At 50.8% G+C, this 16605-nt stretch overlaps 1 protein-coding gene across 1 annotated transcript in view; it reads left to right on the top strand.

Annotated features, from left to right (window-relative positions):
• The window catches only part of MTPAP (mitochondrial poly(A) polymerase), a 361093-nt gene that overhangs the window by 57206 nt on the left and 287282 nt on the right, over positions 1-16605 (top strand). The gene's annotated exons all lie outside the window — the stretch shown is intronic.

Below are 16605 nucleotides of genomic sequence, written 5' to 3'. Positions count from 1 at the left end.
TTTTTTTCACCCAGGTAAGTACACCCACACATGAGGTACTGTTTTCATCCAGACCCCTGTGGGAAGATAGGACATGTGTTGTTGGCGGTATGTTTCAGTAGTTTCCAGGTTGGAAATGTCTGAAAATTGTGTTTTTTAATTTCAGACTTTGCCAGGCTTTTGGGCAGTAAACTCTAGGGCAATTTCAGACCTCTGTGGGTTCCTACGGGAGTCTGCTCTCCTGAAACACTTGGGTTAGCAGTGGTTTAGCCTTTTCCATTTGCACCCAGGTAGGTGCACCCACACATGAGGTACAGTTTTCGTCAGGACACGTTTGAGAATGTGGGATGGTAGGACATGTGGTGTTTTCACTTGGTTTAACATTTTCATACATTTGCTACTGCACTTTGTTACACAACCCTTTCATTTCCCAAATGTTAAATACATGTATTTGCTGATTTAGGCACTGTATGCTTTTGTAACCTGCTCAAGTCACCTACCCTTCATAAGGTCTGCCTATGCTCTATCAAATATTGTATGCTTGCCATTACTCACATTTATTTACACATGCTAAGTATGTCTGTTTAGGCCGTCAGCATACAATTCCTGTGTACCATGGCTCAGTTTGTGGCTTGTTCTATTGCTTGTTTTGTGAAACAATACAAAAATATGCAATTTCCTAACTGGAAAAGTCAGGGGAATGTAGCAGGGCATTGTTTTCCTCAATATTCACAGAAGCCATTACCTTACAGGTCCACCCATGTCCAGCACATACCTTTTTTTTAACTGTTAGTTTTTAAACCTTTCCCCAAACTATGGGCATTATCCCTACATAGATGCAGCCTGACCTGCACAAATCACCCTTTCCTAAACTTGGAATTTGGTCTACTTTTCAGAAATGTATGCCTTGGTCTTCCCTTTGAGCTTTCCTACCCTCCTCTTCCATTCCGTCCACGCATGGACTATTGGGGGGAAAAAAGGGGTAAACTCGCATAAATCTCAGATGGTAACTTTATAAAAATGTATTTTTTTTTTGGATTCCACTCAACCTGTTCTTGAAAGCCTGGAAAATGGCAAATTCAGCACAGCAAACCATTTCTTCCTAGCTCTTACAAGGAAACAACCACAGGCTTCTTTGTACATCATTTTATTGGAATTTTCTGAAAAAACACAAAATTTGCTCTCTTTTTGGTTATTTTCTCTAAACTAGTATTCCTAGGTGGAGTTATTATCACCTCCATGTGGGAAGAAAGGGGGCCAAATGTGGGTGAGATCACATGTAAAATAAAAAGTTACAAGGAATTGAATGGCGACATGCTGAAACCACCAAAAAAGGGCTTGGCATGGGGGGCCATTGGCAGTTAAGGGGTTAAAAACAAAACACATTAGCTTAAAGAAATAAATAGACAATTGGGTAATTGAAGTGTTTTTATTATGCCAAGCGCTTACACTGTAAATCAACAAATACATATACATGTGTAAACCAGAGATCAAATTGGTGGAGCCATATGGAGTGAACCTGCATTGCCTGGGGGGGATTGGAAGAAAAACAAGCCGAACATTGAAACATTTATGGAAAAACAGTACTCATAACTGCACGTGCAAGAATTGGATATCAGAAAAAGTAAACTTTATTATTGCAAATGTTCACAATCTTTTGTCACAATATTTCCTGTAAGGGCTCAACAGATATCACGACTTCACACCTTCAGCACAGGCATGCTGATACACAGTGCCGGAGGTTTGTGACGCAATTATCAATCTATACATTATTCGCTTTTCATAATGGTGCTGTAGTGTGAACAAGTACAGGTAAACTATAGATAACTAAAGATCTCAGAAAGAACATTTCCAAGCTAACAATTTCACAAAAAATATGGATTTATAGGACAGTGAGTTAAAATAACATGAAAAGCAACTTGCACTGCCTAAAATTAAAAATGAAATTAGACTGGAATGAACTCAAATCCGTTAAACTCTTTGCACTTTAGTCTGGCATTTCCAATAGTTACGATTTGCCTTGAAGTAATATGGTTCTGCTTTGACTTTATGATGCATTTTGCACACAACACTTTTATATGTATGTACAATGGATTAATATGTACAAGGCAGTTTTGTCAGTATTTAACATCAGGCATTTACCAAGCGGAGTGGCTGAGCAGGAATGTACAAACAGAATTTGGCCTGTAGATATTCTGCCCCCGTTCCATAAAACGCATGATGAACTAGACATTAGGCCTTGAACTGATGGGCTTGGCCATGGGTAGCCAAGGAAGATGGTGCACAAATGGAGTAATGTAAGCACAACTAGGTGTGTAAGTGGCTACTCTGGCTGCAGAGTTCTGCAGGTCCTGAAGGTGCCATAAGAAGTAGATGGTTTGTGCCAGAAATAGGGCATTGCATTGGTCCATGGAGGACATAACAAGTAAGGACACCACAGTGGGCACATAACTGAGAAAGGAGTGAACAAAGAACCTTACTTTGGGGTTTTCAGTTGAAGATAGCCCCTTTGACATACTGGACTTATCAGAGATTCCGCAGACAGAAAAGACAATATGTTTACCCCTAAAGATGGCCAAAAAGAGGAGGTCCAAAAGGCATAGGAAGGAGGGACCAACACCTCAATTGTTTCCCCTGAAACAGCTATTACACATCCATGCCCCCACAGCTTCGAGACAGGCCCTAAACCTGGTTGCTGTCTCGACAAGAGAGATCTAAATGGACCAGGATCTGTGTCATCTGTTAAGAATAACATTGGAAGACGTTAGAGCAAATAAGCTTGGTAAGAGGTTTCACGTACATGTTAAACAAAACCTGGAAGATGGAGGAAACCAGAGGAACTCCACATCTCAAGGCAGACGGCACAGAGTGAAAAGGGGGGGGTGGCAATCGACTGTTCGGTTCGAGAGAAACAAAGAAAATCGGGAAAGAACAGCACCAGAAATGCCGGCCCAGATGACCATGGTCAATAGTATCAAAGGCGGCAGATAAGTCAAGTAATAAGCACCAATGCTGCACAAGTCGTCCAGCCAAGCCACATCGTCAACGTTGGAGACCAGCACCCCCTGTGTGCCATGTCCTGGATGAAAAATGGATTGAGAAGTGAGGAAGAAGAAAGATTACTCAAGAAAGGGCCGACGAAGGCTTCAAGAAGCTTCATAAGAAGATTTCATGATGGCCCCCATGACCACTCCACCATGAGGAGCGCGCTCCTCCCCGACCACCTGAAAAAGGAGCAATAAGCAGCGTTAAAAACAAGACCGTAGGGCAGCAAAAGCAAAGGGGATGACCCGCGAACCGAGTGGTCCCCAAGAAAACTCCAACTGGAGCTTTTGGGGGCAGAGTGAGCGGACCTGAGGCTGCCAGCAGCGATGCCTGTGTGGGGACTGGCAGTCGAGCCGGAGGAGATCAGAGAGAACCCACGTGGGTGGTGCAGAAGATGCAAGGTACCCATTCAGTCACAGCAACATAGGCGAGACTGGGAGTGTGAGCGGACCACCGCGGATCCCCAGCGGCCGACCTGGGGGAGACAAAGCTGCTGGACCAGCACACCCGCCGGGACGCAATGGCGCAAGCACCGCAGTGCGGAAATCCAGCAGAGCCGGCGCGGCACGGACATCCAGCTACAAATTCGAGGGAGCGGTTAGTATTCCCCTGAAATCCTGTGCCTGCCTCTGCCCCATACAACAAGCCCGGCTCCACGTGGCACAGGGCCTCCGCAAGCCACGCGGCGAAGGGCCCCCATGAGCTGTGATGCGCCCCAGCTGGCAGAGGGTAAGCAGGCATAATTATGGGAGTTGGCAGCCATGAAGCAGGCACACGCAGGACGCTCCCTTCCCAAACAATGGACATGGAGGTTTATGAAAGCATCTGCCCCAGCGCACCATAACCTACACTTGGAAGGGGACTCCCTACGGAAGGAGACCTGCAGCATACCCAGGCAAAGACCCAAGCCCATACCATTCAGCAACATCAGAGGCAAACTGCAGTAATATAAGGGTGACAGCATTAAGTCTCCTGCAGCACCCCCCGCTAATGGGCAGGGAAGGAACCCGGGGGAGGGGTGGGCAGCGCATGCTCCCAACCCCCAGCATTTGACTGCAGGAAAGCGCTGCTTCGCTCCACCGCCCACCCTTATGAAAACTAGCCCTGCCATGCAAGATTAACCAAGAAGGAACCTCCAGGGGGGCAAGAGCGTACTTAGAGGCTCAGGAGCGTTGGGAGCCCAGGGGCACCCCAGGAAGAAATTCAAGAAGCTCCTGGTCTTCTTACCCAGTGTGACACCGCGACCTTGACCACTTTCACCTTTTGAGCTTTGGTTCGCCCTGCGCTGGTCCAAGAATTTCACCTGTAGTGGCACAATACGAGTGCCCCCGGCAGTCTCACGGCCCCAGTTCTGAAAACCAACAAAATAGAACCAGAGTCCTATTTCATTATTCCTAGCTGAAGTATTCAGGCGACCAGCCTGCTTTGAACACTCACATTATTTCAAAGTAAATGCTTCGGAATCCCCAGGACACTCAGGCAAGAGCTTCATGGGGGCGCCAAGGGGCAGGGGCTGGGACAGGCGGTAGCTCACCTCGCGGCGGACCACCAGCTGGATCCCAAGATCCAACTAGGAGTTTTTTAACTGCAGCAACATTAATATATGCTATTGGAGCTGGAATTACCGTGGCTGCTGGCCCTCCAATGGGTACTCGTTAAAGGATTTAAAGTGTACTCATTCCAATTACAGTGCCTTGAAAGAGCCCTGTATTGTTATTGAGTCGAAAGTGGGTAATTTGCGCGCCTGCTGCCTTATGTTTCTAAGGCTCCCTCTCCAGAATCGAACACTGATTCCCCATTACCCGTGGTCACCATGGTAGGCACAGAATTACCATTGAAAGTTGACAGGGCACACATCCGAATGCATCCTCGTCGTGCGATCAGCCCAAGGTTATCTAGCGTCAACAAAGGGGTTGGCGAGCCGGTCTGATAAATGCACGCATCCTGGAAGGTCTGCGCTCGTCAGCATGTATTAGCTTTAGAATTACCACAGTTATCCAAGTAACAGATGGGGCGATCAAAGGAACCATAACTGTTTAAATGAGCCATTCGCAGTTTCACTGTACTAGCCGTGCGTACTTACACGTGCATGGCTTAATCTTTGAGACGAGCATATGCTACTGGCAGGATCAACCAGGTAGCCGCACCTGCTGGAGAGTGGCAATGGTGGGGGGGGGGGGCGCACGCCCGCCTCAGAGCCGACCTTCGCACCCTCTGGGTCTATATGCAGGACCAGAGTGTCAAAGAGCGTCCCCCAACAGGTCAGTCACACGGGCATCGGCGGCACGGCCTGCTCTGCCACGTGGTGGGTGGTAGGGACAAGGCCAGGCTCAGGCACAACTTGAAGCGGTAGGAGGTTTGGCGACAGAGGGGGTCAGCACCCCACGGAAGGTGCGTTGCGAACTGCTGGAGAAACATGCTTGGTGGAGGAGGGGCCGCGTTGTGGCTTGCAGGGGGACCCCATCCACTCTGATCTGACCAGTTGGGAGATGCCAGGCTGCTCGGCCTTTGCTCTGCTCAGTGGGGAGAGCCGCCCACACGAGGGGGCCCTCCCCGAGGGGAGCATACCATTGCCACGGTCCCAAGGCAGGTGGAAGTGAATTGCTTGAAACAGCCGAGGCTGGCCAAGCAGTCCAGCCCTAAAAGACCAAGTGCACAAAATCGATCCCATGGAGTGCTCAGAAGAGTGCCCCCAGCAGGACAGTCTCTGCTGGAGGTGCGGTAGTTTCGCCACAGACCCCGGGTCTGGCAGCGAGAACGAAGAGGAGCACAGACAGGTCCCCCTCACCCAGTCTATTAGTAATCCGGAGGAAGGGGACTAAGCTTTCTTGTAATTTGTGTACCCAGAGTCAGAGTGGGATCTCTCGGCAAAAGCGTCCGGGCTCCTTATAGACCCAACTGGAGAACATTTTTAAATTGACCTCCATCAGGACTTCCAGAGCAGCCCGGCCATCTTGTCCTTGCAGTCATTTCTATTGCCAACGACCAGATGGCCGGGCTAGGAGAGCTGCCATCTGGTAGGGCAATGCATTCCAATGGACCTGGATGGGAAGGGCCTTTGGCCCCCTGCCTCACAAAGGATCGGCAGGTCCCCAAGGGCCTGGGCCAGCACCAATGGTCATCCTCGAGGTCTGGCCAGGACACCTTGGAGCTTTCCCCCCTCCACATAAGGTTTCTCGCCCGCCTTGGAGCTTATCCCTCCGGTGAGGAACAGTCGACCCACATGTGAGACAGGCGCCAAGGCCGGGGGGGGAAGCAATCTCCTGGAGCTCTGGCAAGGCCCCCCCATTTGAGCTTCTCCCACCACATTGGAGCCTTTCCCTCCGGGACTAACCCACAAACACTTTGGAACTCAAGGCCAGCAATTGTGAGTGCATTTACCCCAACATGGAGGAAAGGGCCCTGCTAAAGGCACCCCGTCTTGGACTTGACCCGTGGCTGTGGTTCCTAGGTAGGGACAGTGGGAATCTAGTTCATCCATTCATGTGCGTCACGTATTAGATGACAAGGCATTTGGCTACCTTAAGAGACTCATAGTTACTCTCGCCTTTACCTGCGCTTCATTGAATTTCTTCACTTTGACATTCAGAGCACTGGGCAGACATCGCATTGCGTCAACACCCACCTCAGGCCTTCTCAATGCTTCATTTTAAATAAACAGTCGGATTCTCCTGCTCCACACCATTTCTAAGTCAGCTGCTAGGCATCAGTCTAGGCAGAACGTCGGGCCCGAACCCTGGGAGGGGAATGGAGAGAGGCGACCACTGCAGCTGTGGCGATCCACAGGCAGGGCCTGGCTCGCAGCCAGAGTCGGCGCCGCCCCCGGGGGGAGGGGAATGAGACGCCTCCTCCAGCCGCGACGCACGGCCTGCCCAGCTACCCAGCCCAACCGACCCAGCCCTGCGAGCCAATCCTTATCCCGAAGTTACAGATCTGACTAGCCAAATTCCCTTACCTACATTGTTCCAACATGCCAGAGGCTGTTCACCATGGAGACCTGCTGCGGATATGGGTACGGCCCAGCACGAGATTTACACCATCTCCCCCAGATTTTCAAGGACCAGCGAGAGCCCACCGCACGCCGCCGGAACCACGATGCTTTCCAAGGCTCGGGCCCCCCTCTCAGGGCGAACCCATTCCAGGGTGCCCTGCCCTTCACAAAGAAAAGAGAACCCTCCTTAGCGGATTCTGACTTCCATATATCAAACAACACCTTTACTGGGGTCTGATGAGCATCAGTATCGGGCACCTTAACTCGGCATTCGGTTCATCCTGCAGCGCCAGTTCTGCTTAACAAAGTTGCCCACTGGGCACTTGCATTCCATGCCTGGCTCCACGCCAGCGAGACGGGCTTTGTACACATTAGGTTGAAATAATTTTTGCCCCAAGAGCTCTAATCATTCCCTTTACCAGATAAAACTGTGGTTTCCGTGTGCCAGCTATCCTGAGGGGAAACTCCAGAGGGAACCAGGAACCAGCTACTAGATGGTTCGATTAGTCTTTTGCCTCTATTCCCAGGTCAGACGACCGATTTACACATCAGGACTGCTAGGGACCTCCACCAGGCCTAGATCACCATCTTTCGGGTCCTATCACAGATGCTCATGCTCCATCTCCCTGAGAGCGGGCGAGACGGGTCAGTGGTCCGCCCACCGCGACAGGATCCCACTGCAATCGGCACGTGCTGGCCATCACCTTCTTGCACTACAGGGTTTCATTCGGCCCTCCAACTTGTGCCCATGTTAAGACTCCTCAGAGCCCTGGCACCCTTTGTGGGGCTCCCCACCTAGCGGCACAACGTGGTCAGGGCGCACTGAGGACAGTCCACCACAGTCGCATTGGGAGTCCCGTCTCCCGTCGCCGCACCAGCGACACCCAAAGGGGCCTGGACGGTTGCCGGAGAAGGGCACAGCAGCGGCCAATCTCCCTCAGCCCAGCAAAACTGCTGTCAGGGGGCTTTAACACTCTCTGCCGGAGCAGAGAGCCACCTGCCCCCTGGGGCCTTCCCAGCCCGTCGCGGTGCACCACCACAGAGGAAATGCGCTCTGCAGGGGCTGGGTCTGCCCGGGCCACAGTCCCGCAATGGCATCCACCGTTCCAGGTGACCAACCTGCCTGCCATGTTGAATCCTGTGGGTGGACTGCACAGACCACACCAGTTTACACCCCTACGGTTTCATGACCTCTTGAACTCTCTTCAAAGTTCTTATCAACTTTCCCTTACAGTACTTGTTAACCATCTATCTCGCGCACATGTTTAGCCTTAGATGGAGTTTACCACAGGCTTTGGGATGCATTCCCAAGGAACCTGACTCCAAAAAGACCTGATCCCGGTATGCCAAAGTCAGCTACCGGCCTAACACCGTCCGCGGGGTGAGACTCGATCAGAAGGACTCGAGTCCCTGAGCGATGCCGGGGAGTTGATCTTCTGTACACCACATTTCCCACACCTGCCGTTGAACAGGGATTCAGCGCTGGGCTCTTCCCTTTTCACTGGCCGTTACTGAGGGAATCCTGGTTAGTTTCTTTTCCTCTGCTTAGTAATAAATTCAGCAGGTCACCACATCTGATCTGAGGCCGTAGTCGGGGGGTGGAGGGGGGGGGAAGCACAAAGCTCAGGGCAGCTGGCCTCACGCCTGTACGGGGGGTACTCCCCAGCCCTGTGCCTCTGGCGCAGCAGAGTGTGCATGTCCCGACCTGCGGCCGAAGCCCACATGGTCGCAAGGCCCGTGCTCCATGGCCATCCTGCGCCGGTAGTCGCTGGACACCAAAGATAGCCACACACAGCATGGCCAGGTGAAGGAGAGGCAGTCTGTGGTGAGCCAGCCCAGCGCCCCGTCCAGCTCAGCCGAGACCATTGTGGTTTAACCTCGATACCCGTTGTGTAAGCCTGCTGCGCCATGGCTCAGGGCTCGCGCCATGGCTCAGGGCTTGCGTCTGGTGTGCTGGGCCCCTGTCTGCATGGGGAAGCGCCCTTCGAGAGAAGTCAGGTTTCCCTCGGCTCCCGGCTGCCCCCATTCGAGCTTTGCTGCTGACAAGGGTGCGCGCACCAATGCCCACCCACTGGCTGGTCAGAAAGTGGAGTGCATGGCCCCGGCCAGCGAAGCGGCCTGCTTGGTGACGAGAGGGGGCCGCACAGGGCTTCCTTTCTGGTGCATGGTTGGGGACATCCCCAGCAGGTTAACCCAACCCTGCCAGGTTTCCCCATCCATCTGCTGGGTTGCGGTCTCCCCAATGGTGGAAGGGAATCCCCGCTCGCCGGCGCCTGCTTGCCCACGCACCCCAGACCTCTCTGCGAGAGGTGCCCCTGGCTGTGTGAGTGCACGCCTGGGATGCAACTGAGGTCGGACCGCGGCTCTCCCTCCGGCTGCTCCGCTGTTCATGTTCCTTCATGCCCCCACTCACAAGCAGATACCCCAGCCCTACATGTCCCAGCCCTACATGTCCCAATTCACACTCAAATGCCCCATTTCTCCTTCCAAACACATTTTCAAGATTCAAATGCCACCTCCCTCCTACCCACATGCCACCATCCCTCCCTACGAACCCACAGATACCAACATCCATCCCTCCATACCTACACCAAGAAGCTCCACCTCTCAGTCACACCCATATGCTTCACCCTCTACCTCCAGACTCACACTCAGATGGCACCATCCACCCTCTCTCTATACCCACACCTGATTACCCCATCCCTTCAACATACACATGCTCTCACCCCTCCCATAAACCAACATCCTTCTATCTAGACATACATACCCCATCCCTCTATTCAAACCCAGATGCCCCTCTTCCTTCCCAACAGAGTGCTCCAGCCCTCACTCAGACCCAAATGCTCCATCATTCCCTGACGTGCCCCCATCATATGCCCTGTCCCGCCTTTCCAGTTCAACAATGCCCCCTTCCGATCCAGACTCTACCAAGATACCCAATCCCTTCAAGACCCATACAATGATGCCTCAACCGCCCTCCTCACAGCAAGATGCCCCATCCCTCCCCTGACCAATGAGCACCCATCCCTCCCTCTAGACTTACACCAATGTGTTCTATGACGCCCGTCACACCCACAACAATGTCCTCATTCCTCACGACCCACACCCATATGCCCCATCCCTCCCTCCAGGTACACACCATGTCCCTATCCCTCCCTCCAGACCTGCACCACTGTGTCCCTATCCCTCCCTCCAGACCCGCACCACTACGCCCCTTTCCTCCCTCCAGACTCGCACCACTACACCCCTTCCCTCCCTCCAGACTTGCACCAATGTGTCCCTATCCCTCCCTCCAGACCCATGCCACTGTGTCCCTATCCCTCCCTTCAGACCCAACCCTAGACCCGCACTACTCCGGCCCAACCGTCCCTGTTCCCAGACCTGCACCACAGTGCCCCAAGCCTTCCCTACCTCCAGACCCGCACCGCTGTGCCCCAACCCTCCCTCCAGACCCGCACCATTGTACCGCAACCCTCCGTCCAGACCCACACTCCTGTTTCCCTTTCCCTCCCTCCCTCCAGACCGACACCACTGTCTCCAACCCTCCTTCCAGACCCACACCATGTCCCTATCCCTCCCTCCAGACCCACCAATGTGCCCCAAACCTGTCCCCAGACCCACACCACTGTGTCCCTACCCCGCCCTCCAGACCCGCATAACTGTGTACCTATCCCTCCCTCCAGACACAAACCACTGTGTCCCTTTCCCTCGCACCAGACCCACACCACTGTGTCCTTATGCCTCTCTCCATACCCACACCACTGTCCCTATGCCTCTCTCCAGACCCACACCACTGTATCCCCATGCCTCCCTCCAGACACGCACCACTGTGTGCCTATCTCTCCCTGCAGACCCACTGTGCCCCATCCCTCCCATCAAGCCCAAACCAATGTGCCCCCACCATCTCCCTCCAGAGCCACACCAATATGCCATCCCAACCCACACCTAGATAACCCATGCCACCGTCCAGTCCCACTATGCCCCATCCCTCCCATCAAACCCACACAAATGTGCCCCATCCCCTCCCTCCAGAGCCACACCATTATGCCATCCTACGCTTCCAACCCACACCTAGATGACCCATGCCACCCTCCAGACCCACTGTGCCCATCCCTCTCCCAGACCCACACCAATGTACCCCAAACCTCCCCCATGCCCACACCACTGTCCCTACCCTCCGCCCAGACCCACACCACTGTTACTATCCCTCCCTCCAGACCCACACCAATGTGCTCCAATCCGCCAAACTCACACCAATGTCCCCTCTCCATCCATTCAAACCGCACCAAGATGCCCCATCCCTCCCTCTAGACCAATACCACAATGCTCAATCCTCCCTCCACATAGCAAGATGCCCCATCCCCTTGCAACAGATGCCCAGGTGCCGATCCTGAATCACACGCAGATAGCCCCAGCCAACCCCCTCTAAAACCACCCATCCTAGTATGCCCCATCCCCAGACCAATGCCCCCGTCCCTCCCATCAAACCCATTCCAATGTGCCCCCGCTCCCTCCCTCTAGAGCCACACCAAAATGCCCCATGCCACCCTCTCAAACCACACCTAGATGACCCATGCCACCCTCCAGACCCACTGAGCCCCATCTCTCCCTCCGGAAAAACACCTATGTGCCACATCCCTACCCCCAGACCCACACCAATGTGCTCCATCCCCCCATCAAACCCATACCAACATGCCCCTGCCTCCAGAGCCACACCAAGATGCCCCATGCCCCCCTCCCAACCCACACCTAGATGACCCATGCCCCCCTCCCAACCCACACCTAGATGACCCATGCCCCCCTCCCAACCCACACCTAGATGACCCATGCCACCCTCCAGACCCACTGAGCCCCATCTCTCCCTCCGGAAAAACACCTATGTGCCACATCCCTCCCCTAAATCCACACCAATGTGCTCCATCCCTCCCATCAAACCCATACCAATGTGCCCCCACCCCCTGCCTCCAGATCCACACCAAGATGCCCCATGCCACCCTCCCAACCCACACCTAGATGACCCATGCCACCCTCCAGACCCACTGAGCCCCATCTCTCCCACCGGAAACACACCTATGTACCACATCCCTCCCCCTAAACTGACACCAATGTGCCACATCCCTCCCATCAAACCCACATGAATGTGCCCCCCATCCCTCCCCAGACCCACACCAATGTACCCCAACCCTCCCTACAAACCCATACCACTGTCACTATCCCTCCCCCCAGATCCACACCACTATGTTCCTATCCCTCACTCCACACACACACACCAATGTGCCCCAGCCCACCAGACCTACACCAGTGTGCCCTATCCAACCATTCAGGCCCCACCAAGATGCCCCATCCCTTCCTCCCTCTAATCTAGACCAATACCATAATGCCCCATCCTCCCTCCATAGCAAGATGCCCCTTCCCCTTGCAACAGATGCTCAGCCGCAGTCGACCCCTCTAAAACCACCCATCCTAAACACACCCTCATGAAAGATTAAATTACTCTTAGTCCCCTTTGATCAGTTAAACACCACCATCCACTGTCTCCCTGTCGCTTTTCTTAGCCCTTCATACCTTTCATGATGAATAGCTGAACGTGATTTTTAAAATAAATGTAATTTCCCACTTCCCTATGGAAATCTGGTGGTTTGCAGGAACGTTCACGGTATCTCGGAAGAAAATGCTAATTGTATTTGCAGCCAGCCAAGAGCACACGGATTGCAGCTGCTCCTGCAGCCTGAGCCTTGCCCAGACAAGACAAAGTCCGACCCTCCAGGATCTCATAGAAACGTTCCTGGTATTCAAAATAAAATGCCCACTACAAGCCAAAGGCATTCAGTGCACTTGCACCGGCAGCCGCAGCCTGAATGGACCGGCAGCCGCAGCCTTCCCGCTTCCCGAATCCCGCTGCCTCCCAGCAAGAAAGTGCCCCGGAACCGCTTCATTGCTCCGATGGAAATCCCAGGGATGACATCACAGACCACGTGATGAAGAGTGGGCGGGCCGTTGCTATGGTCCGTTTCTCGAATGGGAACTAGTCTCTACCATCAGACAACATGAGGAGACTTTTGTTGACCCTATTTGAAAGCAGGGAACATCAGAATGATGTGGTAGTGTTGTCATTGGATGCAGAAAAAGCGTTTGATCGTATTGAGTGGAAGTATCTCTTAAGTGCTTGGGAAGGATTTGGATTTGGAACATATATGTTAGGTTGGATTAGACTGCTATATTCACGGCCTACAGGAAGTGTTCAAACAAATGGTATGGTTTCAGGCATGTTTGAACTTGAAAGAGGGACAAGACAGGGTTATCCATTGTCGCCCATTTTGTTCGTTATTGCTATGGAACTTCTGGCTGTGAAAATAAGAGAAGATTAAATAATTGAAGGTATTCAATATGGTGGGGCCTGTCAGAAGGTCTGGCTATATGCGGATGATATGTTGCTAGTGGTTCAAAATGTTGAAAATTCCATTCCTGTGTTAATTGAGCAAATTGACATATTTCACAAAATATCTGTGTACAAGATCAATTGGTCTAAATCAGAGGCATTACCAGCTTCCAGCTCATGCTCTATTTTGAAAATGCAGAACTTTGCTTTCAATTAGTGCCCGGTCAAGATACGTTATCTTGGAATTTGGTTGACTAATGATGTGACTACAATGATAGATGTCAACCTGACTCACGTGGTTCAGAACTTGGAGTTGGATTTGAATAGATGGAGTGAACTTCGCCTAATTCTATGGGGAAGGGCACACGCAATTAAAATGACAGCAACACCACATGTCAATTATGTGCTTAGTATGATCCCTTTACAAATTAAGACGTTTTTTCTGAAGAAGATTGAGAATCTGATTCAGTCTTTTATATGGGAGAATAAACAGCCACACCTTAAACTATGGAAGTTGCAATTGCCTCAAGATTGTGGTGGTCTAGGGGTTCCAGATTTTAATTATCATTTGGCGTTTGGAGTTAGACATTTGGTTCCTTTTAATAGAAAATTCAACTGATGTCTGGACATTGGCAGAGTCAAGCCGATCATCTCCACTTTGACCTAGGACGATACTGTCTACGGTGGATGGATCTGGATATAAATCATTTCCACCAACGGAATTTCTGAGATCATGCTGGAGAGAGCTTTGGAAGAAGAGTAAAAGAGAGGTTTGTGACAATAGTTTTATTCCAATCTGGTTGAATCGGGGAATAAAGTTGAATGGAAAGCCGCTTTTCTGGTTGAACTGGTTCCTGGGAGGAGTGCAGTGGCTGGAAGATCTAATTGAAGGTGGTTAGTGGATCAGTTTTCGAAGACTTGCACGAGTTAAAGACCTCAGGGACTGCACTATCAGAGAGTACAGGAAACTGAAGAAAATACTGCGGAATGAATGTGCAGTTGGAGGCAAGGGCTGGCAGATCTGGTTACCTGAGTATAAATCTGGTGGTGGTATGGCATCTAAAGTGTATAAGAACCTGGCCAACATCGTGAACCAAATAAAGTGTTATCTAAATGGTCGGAGATAATTGGATCGGAGATGTCTGAGGTCAGGTGGAGCAATATATGCAAACATGTGGTACTGACATCTATAAATCTGGGAGTGCAAAGCCGCCAGATTAAAATTCTGAACAGGGTTTTTTGGACAAGCCAGACACTTCATGCAAGAGGTATGGTTGATTCAGAGGCATGTTGGAGATGTAAGCATACTGTTGGCTCCTTTGAACACATGATCTGGGACTGTTACGAATTGAGGTCATTCTGGAGGAGGGTTACCGTGAGGATGAATGAGGTTCTAATGTTGCAAGAAGATTTTGACTATAATACTGTCATCTTGGGTGAGGACGATGTGGTGGATGAGCTTACTTACCCACGGAGGTGCTGGTTTTTCAGGGCTGCAAATTCGGCAAAGAAAGTCATTTTGAGAAAATGGAAATGTGCTGAGAGACCAACATACATGGAATGGGAGGACGACTTGAGACAAGTGTCAAGATTTGAGAAGGTTGTTCTTCGCAGAGATAAAAAGATGAACTTGTTTGATCAAAAATGGGGTAGATTTTTAGAGATGTGATATGATTGTCTCTTTGGGGTTTCCTGAAAGATACCCACTTGGAGGGAGGAGGTGGGATGATGAGATACCAAATGTGATGAATTTGATTACCTTACTGTTAATGTTTTTGTTTTACTTTTATGTGCATAAAATGAATAAACATGTTAATTTAAAAAAGAAAATCATGCATTTTTCCAAAGATAAAAAGTGCTTCGATTGAACACCTGCAGTGTGAAAACCTCTGGACGAATTTGCACCAAATAAGAACAAACTTGGGCACAAAATGTTGCTGATGTCCCTGCTGGTTATTTGAGTTAAAGGCATGGTCCAGTAAAAATGTTTATTGTCCCTATTGGTCGGCCATGTTTTTTTAAGCCTAAGCGGCTCGATTTTAGAAAACTTTCCTATGGACCTTACCCGAGTTTTCGTCCATTAAACGCACGAGAAAACGGGTAGTAGGGCGCTGCCATTTTGTGATAATCCTATCACTTGCTGCATCGCCCTGGCTGACCTGCTTCTGCGGCACTAAATAAAATCCCCCGCCCCTGAGCCTGACATTATCAAAACATTAATATTCCCGCCTCTCTCCGTGACGTTACTGTGCTGCGTAAGCAAATGCACCCAGTCGTCTTCTACGCGACTCCACACAGAACCCGGAAACCAACACAGACCATCTCACAACACAGTGCGCCACAATTCGGAAAATGAAACTGTACTTTAAAATCAAACAGCAACACGGTACATTTGGTAAAGTACATTTATTTGACATTAAATGTTTAGAGAATATTCAGCAATTGCCATATGAACTCCGAAAGCCATTTATTTTCTTTTATCTGTATCCGCAAATCCGTAGGTTTATATTGAGTCACGCGCTGTTCCTTTATGGTACACAGGGTGTTGCTTGTCGTTAAAAGAAGCACTTTGGAAGCACGGTGAACCGCAAGGCTGTTCCATCAACTAGGCACTAGTCCATCGTAAAGGTTGATATGTTGCTTCTAGCCACTACTACAGCGTAAGGGCATGTGGGCCCTTGGCGATCGTCCCATAAAATTGTCAGTGTGCTCCAGTTGTTCACACGAAACTGCAGGTGTCTGTTGAAAAAACCATCTGCCGGTGTCTCAAACCGATGACAGTAGCAGAACGGGATCAAATACCTGTTATGAAAACAAAAAAATTATTTTATTTATTACGGCCGATCAGAAACTCTTTGCTTGCAAGGATAGTTCAATGGAGTAGGTTCGGCTCTAAAATCAATGCGAAAAGTAATGAAATAAATCGAGGCCAACATACAATGAGAAACGACAGTTTGTCTACATGCGTGTGGAATGATATGATATGGCATTTGTAACGCGCCTATACACAAGTGTTTCAAGGCGTGACAAGGCAGGGGGAGAACAAGGGCAGACAGACAACGATCCTACTAGGCCAGGTGTCTTTCAGATCGTGCAAGGGGGAGGGGAGAGGGGGTAAAAGTGCTGTACATGGTTAGTAAAATACAAGATAAATAATAGGGCCAGCTGGTGGCAAGTGCAAGGTAAATGTCGGGAGAAGGGGCTGAAGGAT

Source organism: Ambystoma mexicanum, chromosome 2q (genome assembly GCF_040938575.1).
Source record: "Ambystoma mexicanum isolate Mex_15411 chromosome 2q, UKY_AmexF1_1, whole genome shotgun sequence".
NCBI lineage: Eukaryota > Metazoa > Chordata > Amphibia > Caudata > Ambystomatidae > Ambystoma > Ambystoma mexicanum.
Note: the sequence above shows the minus strand (reverse complement) of the source record. Positions and strands in the feature narration are given on the sequence as shown.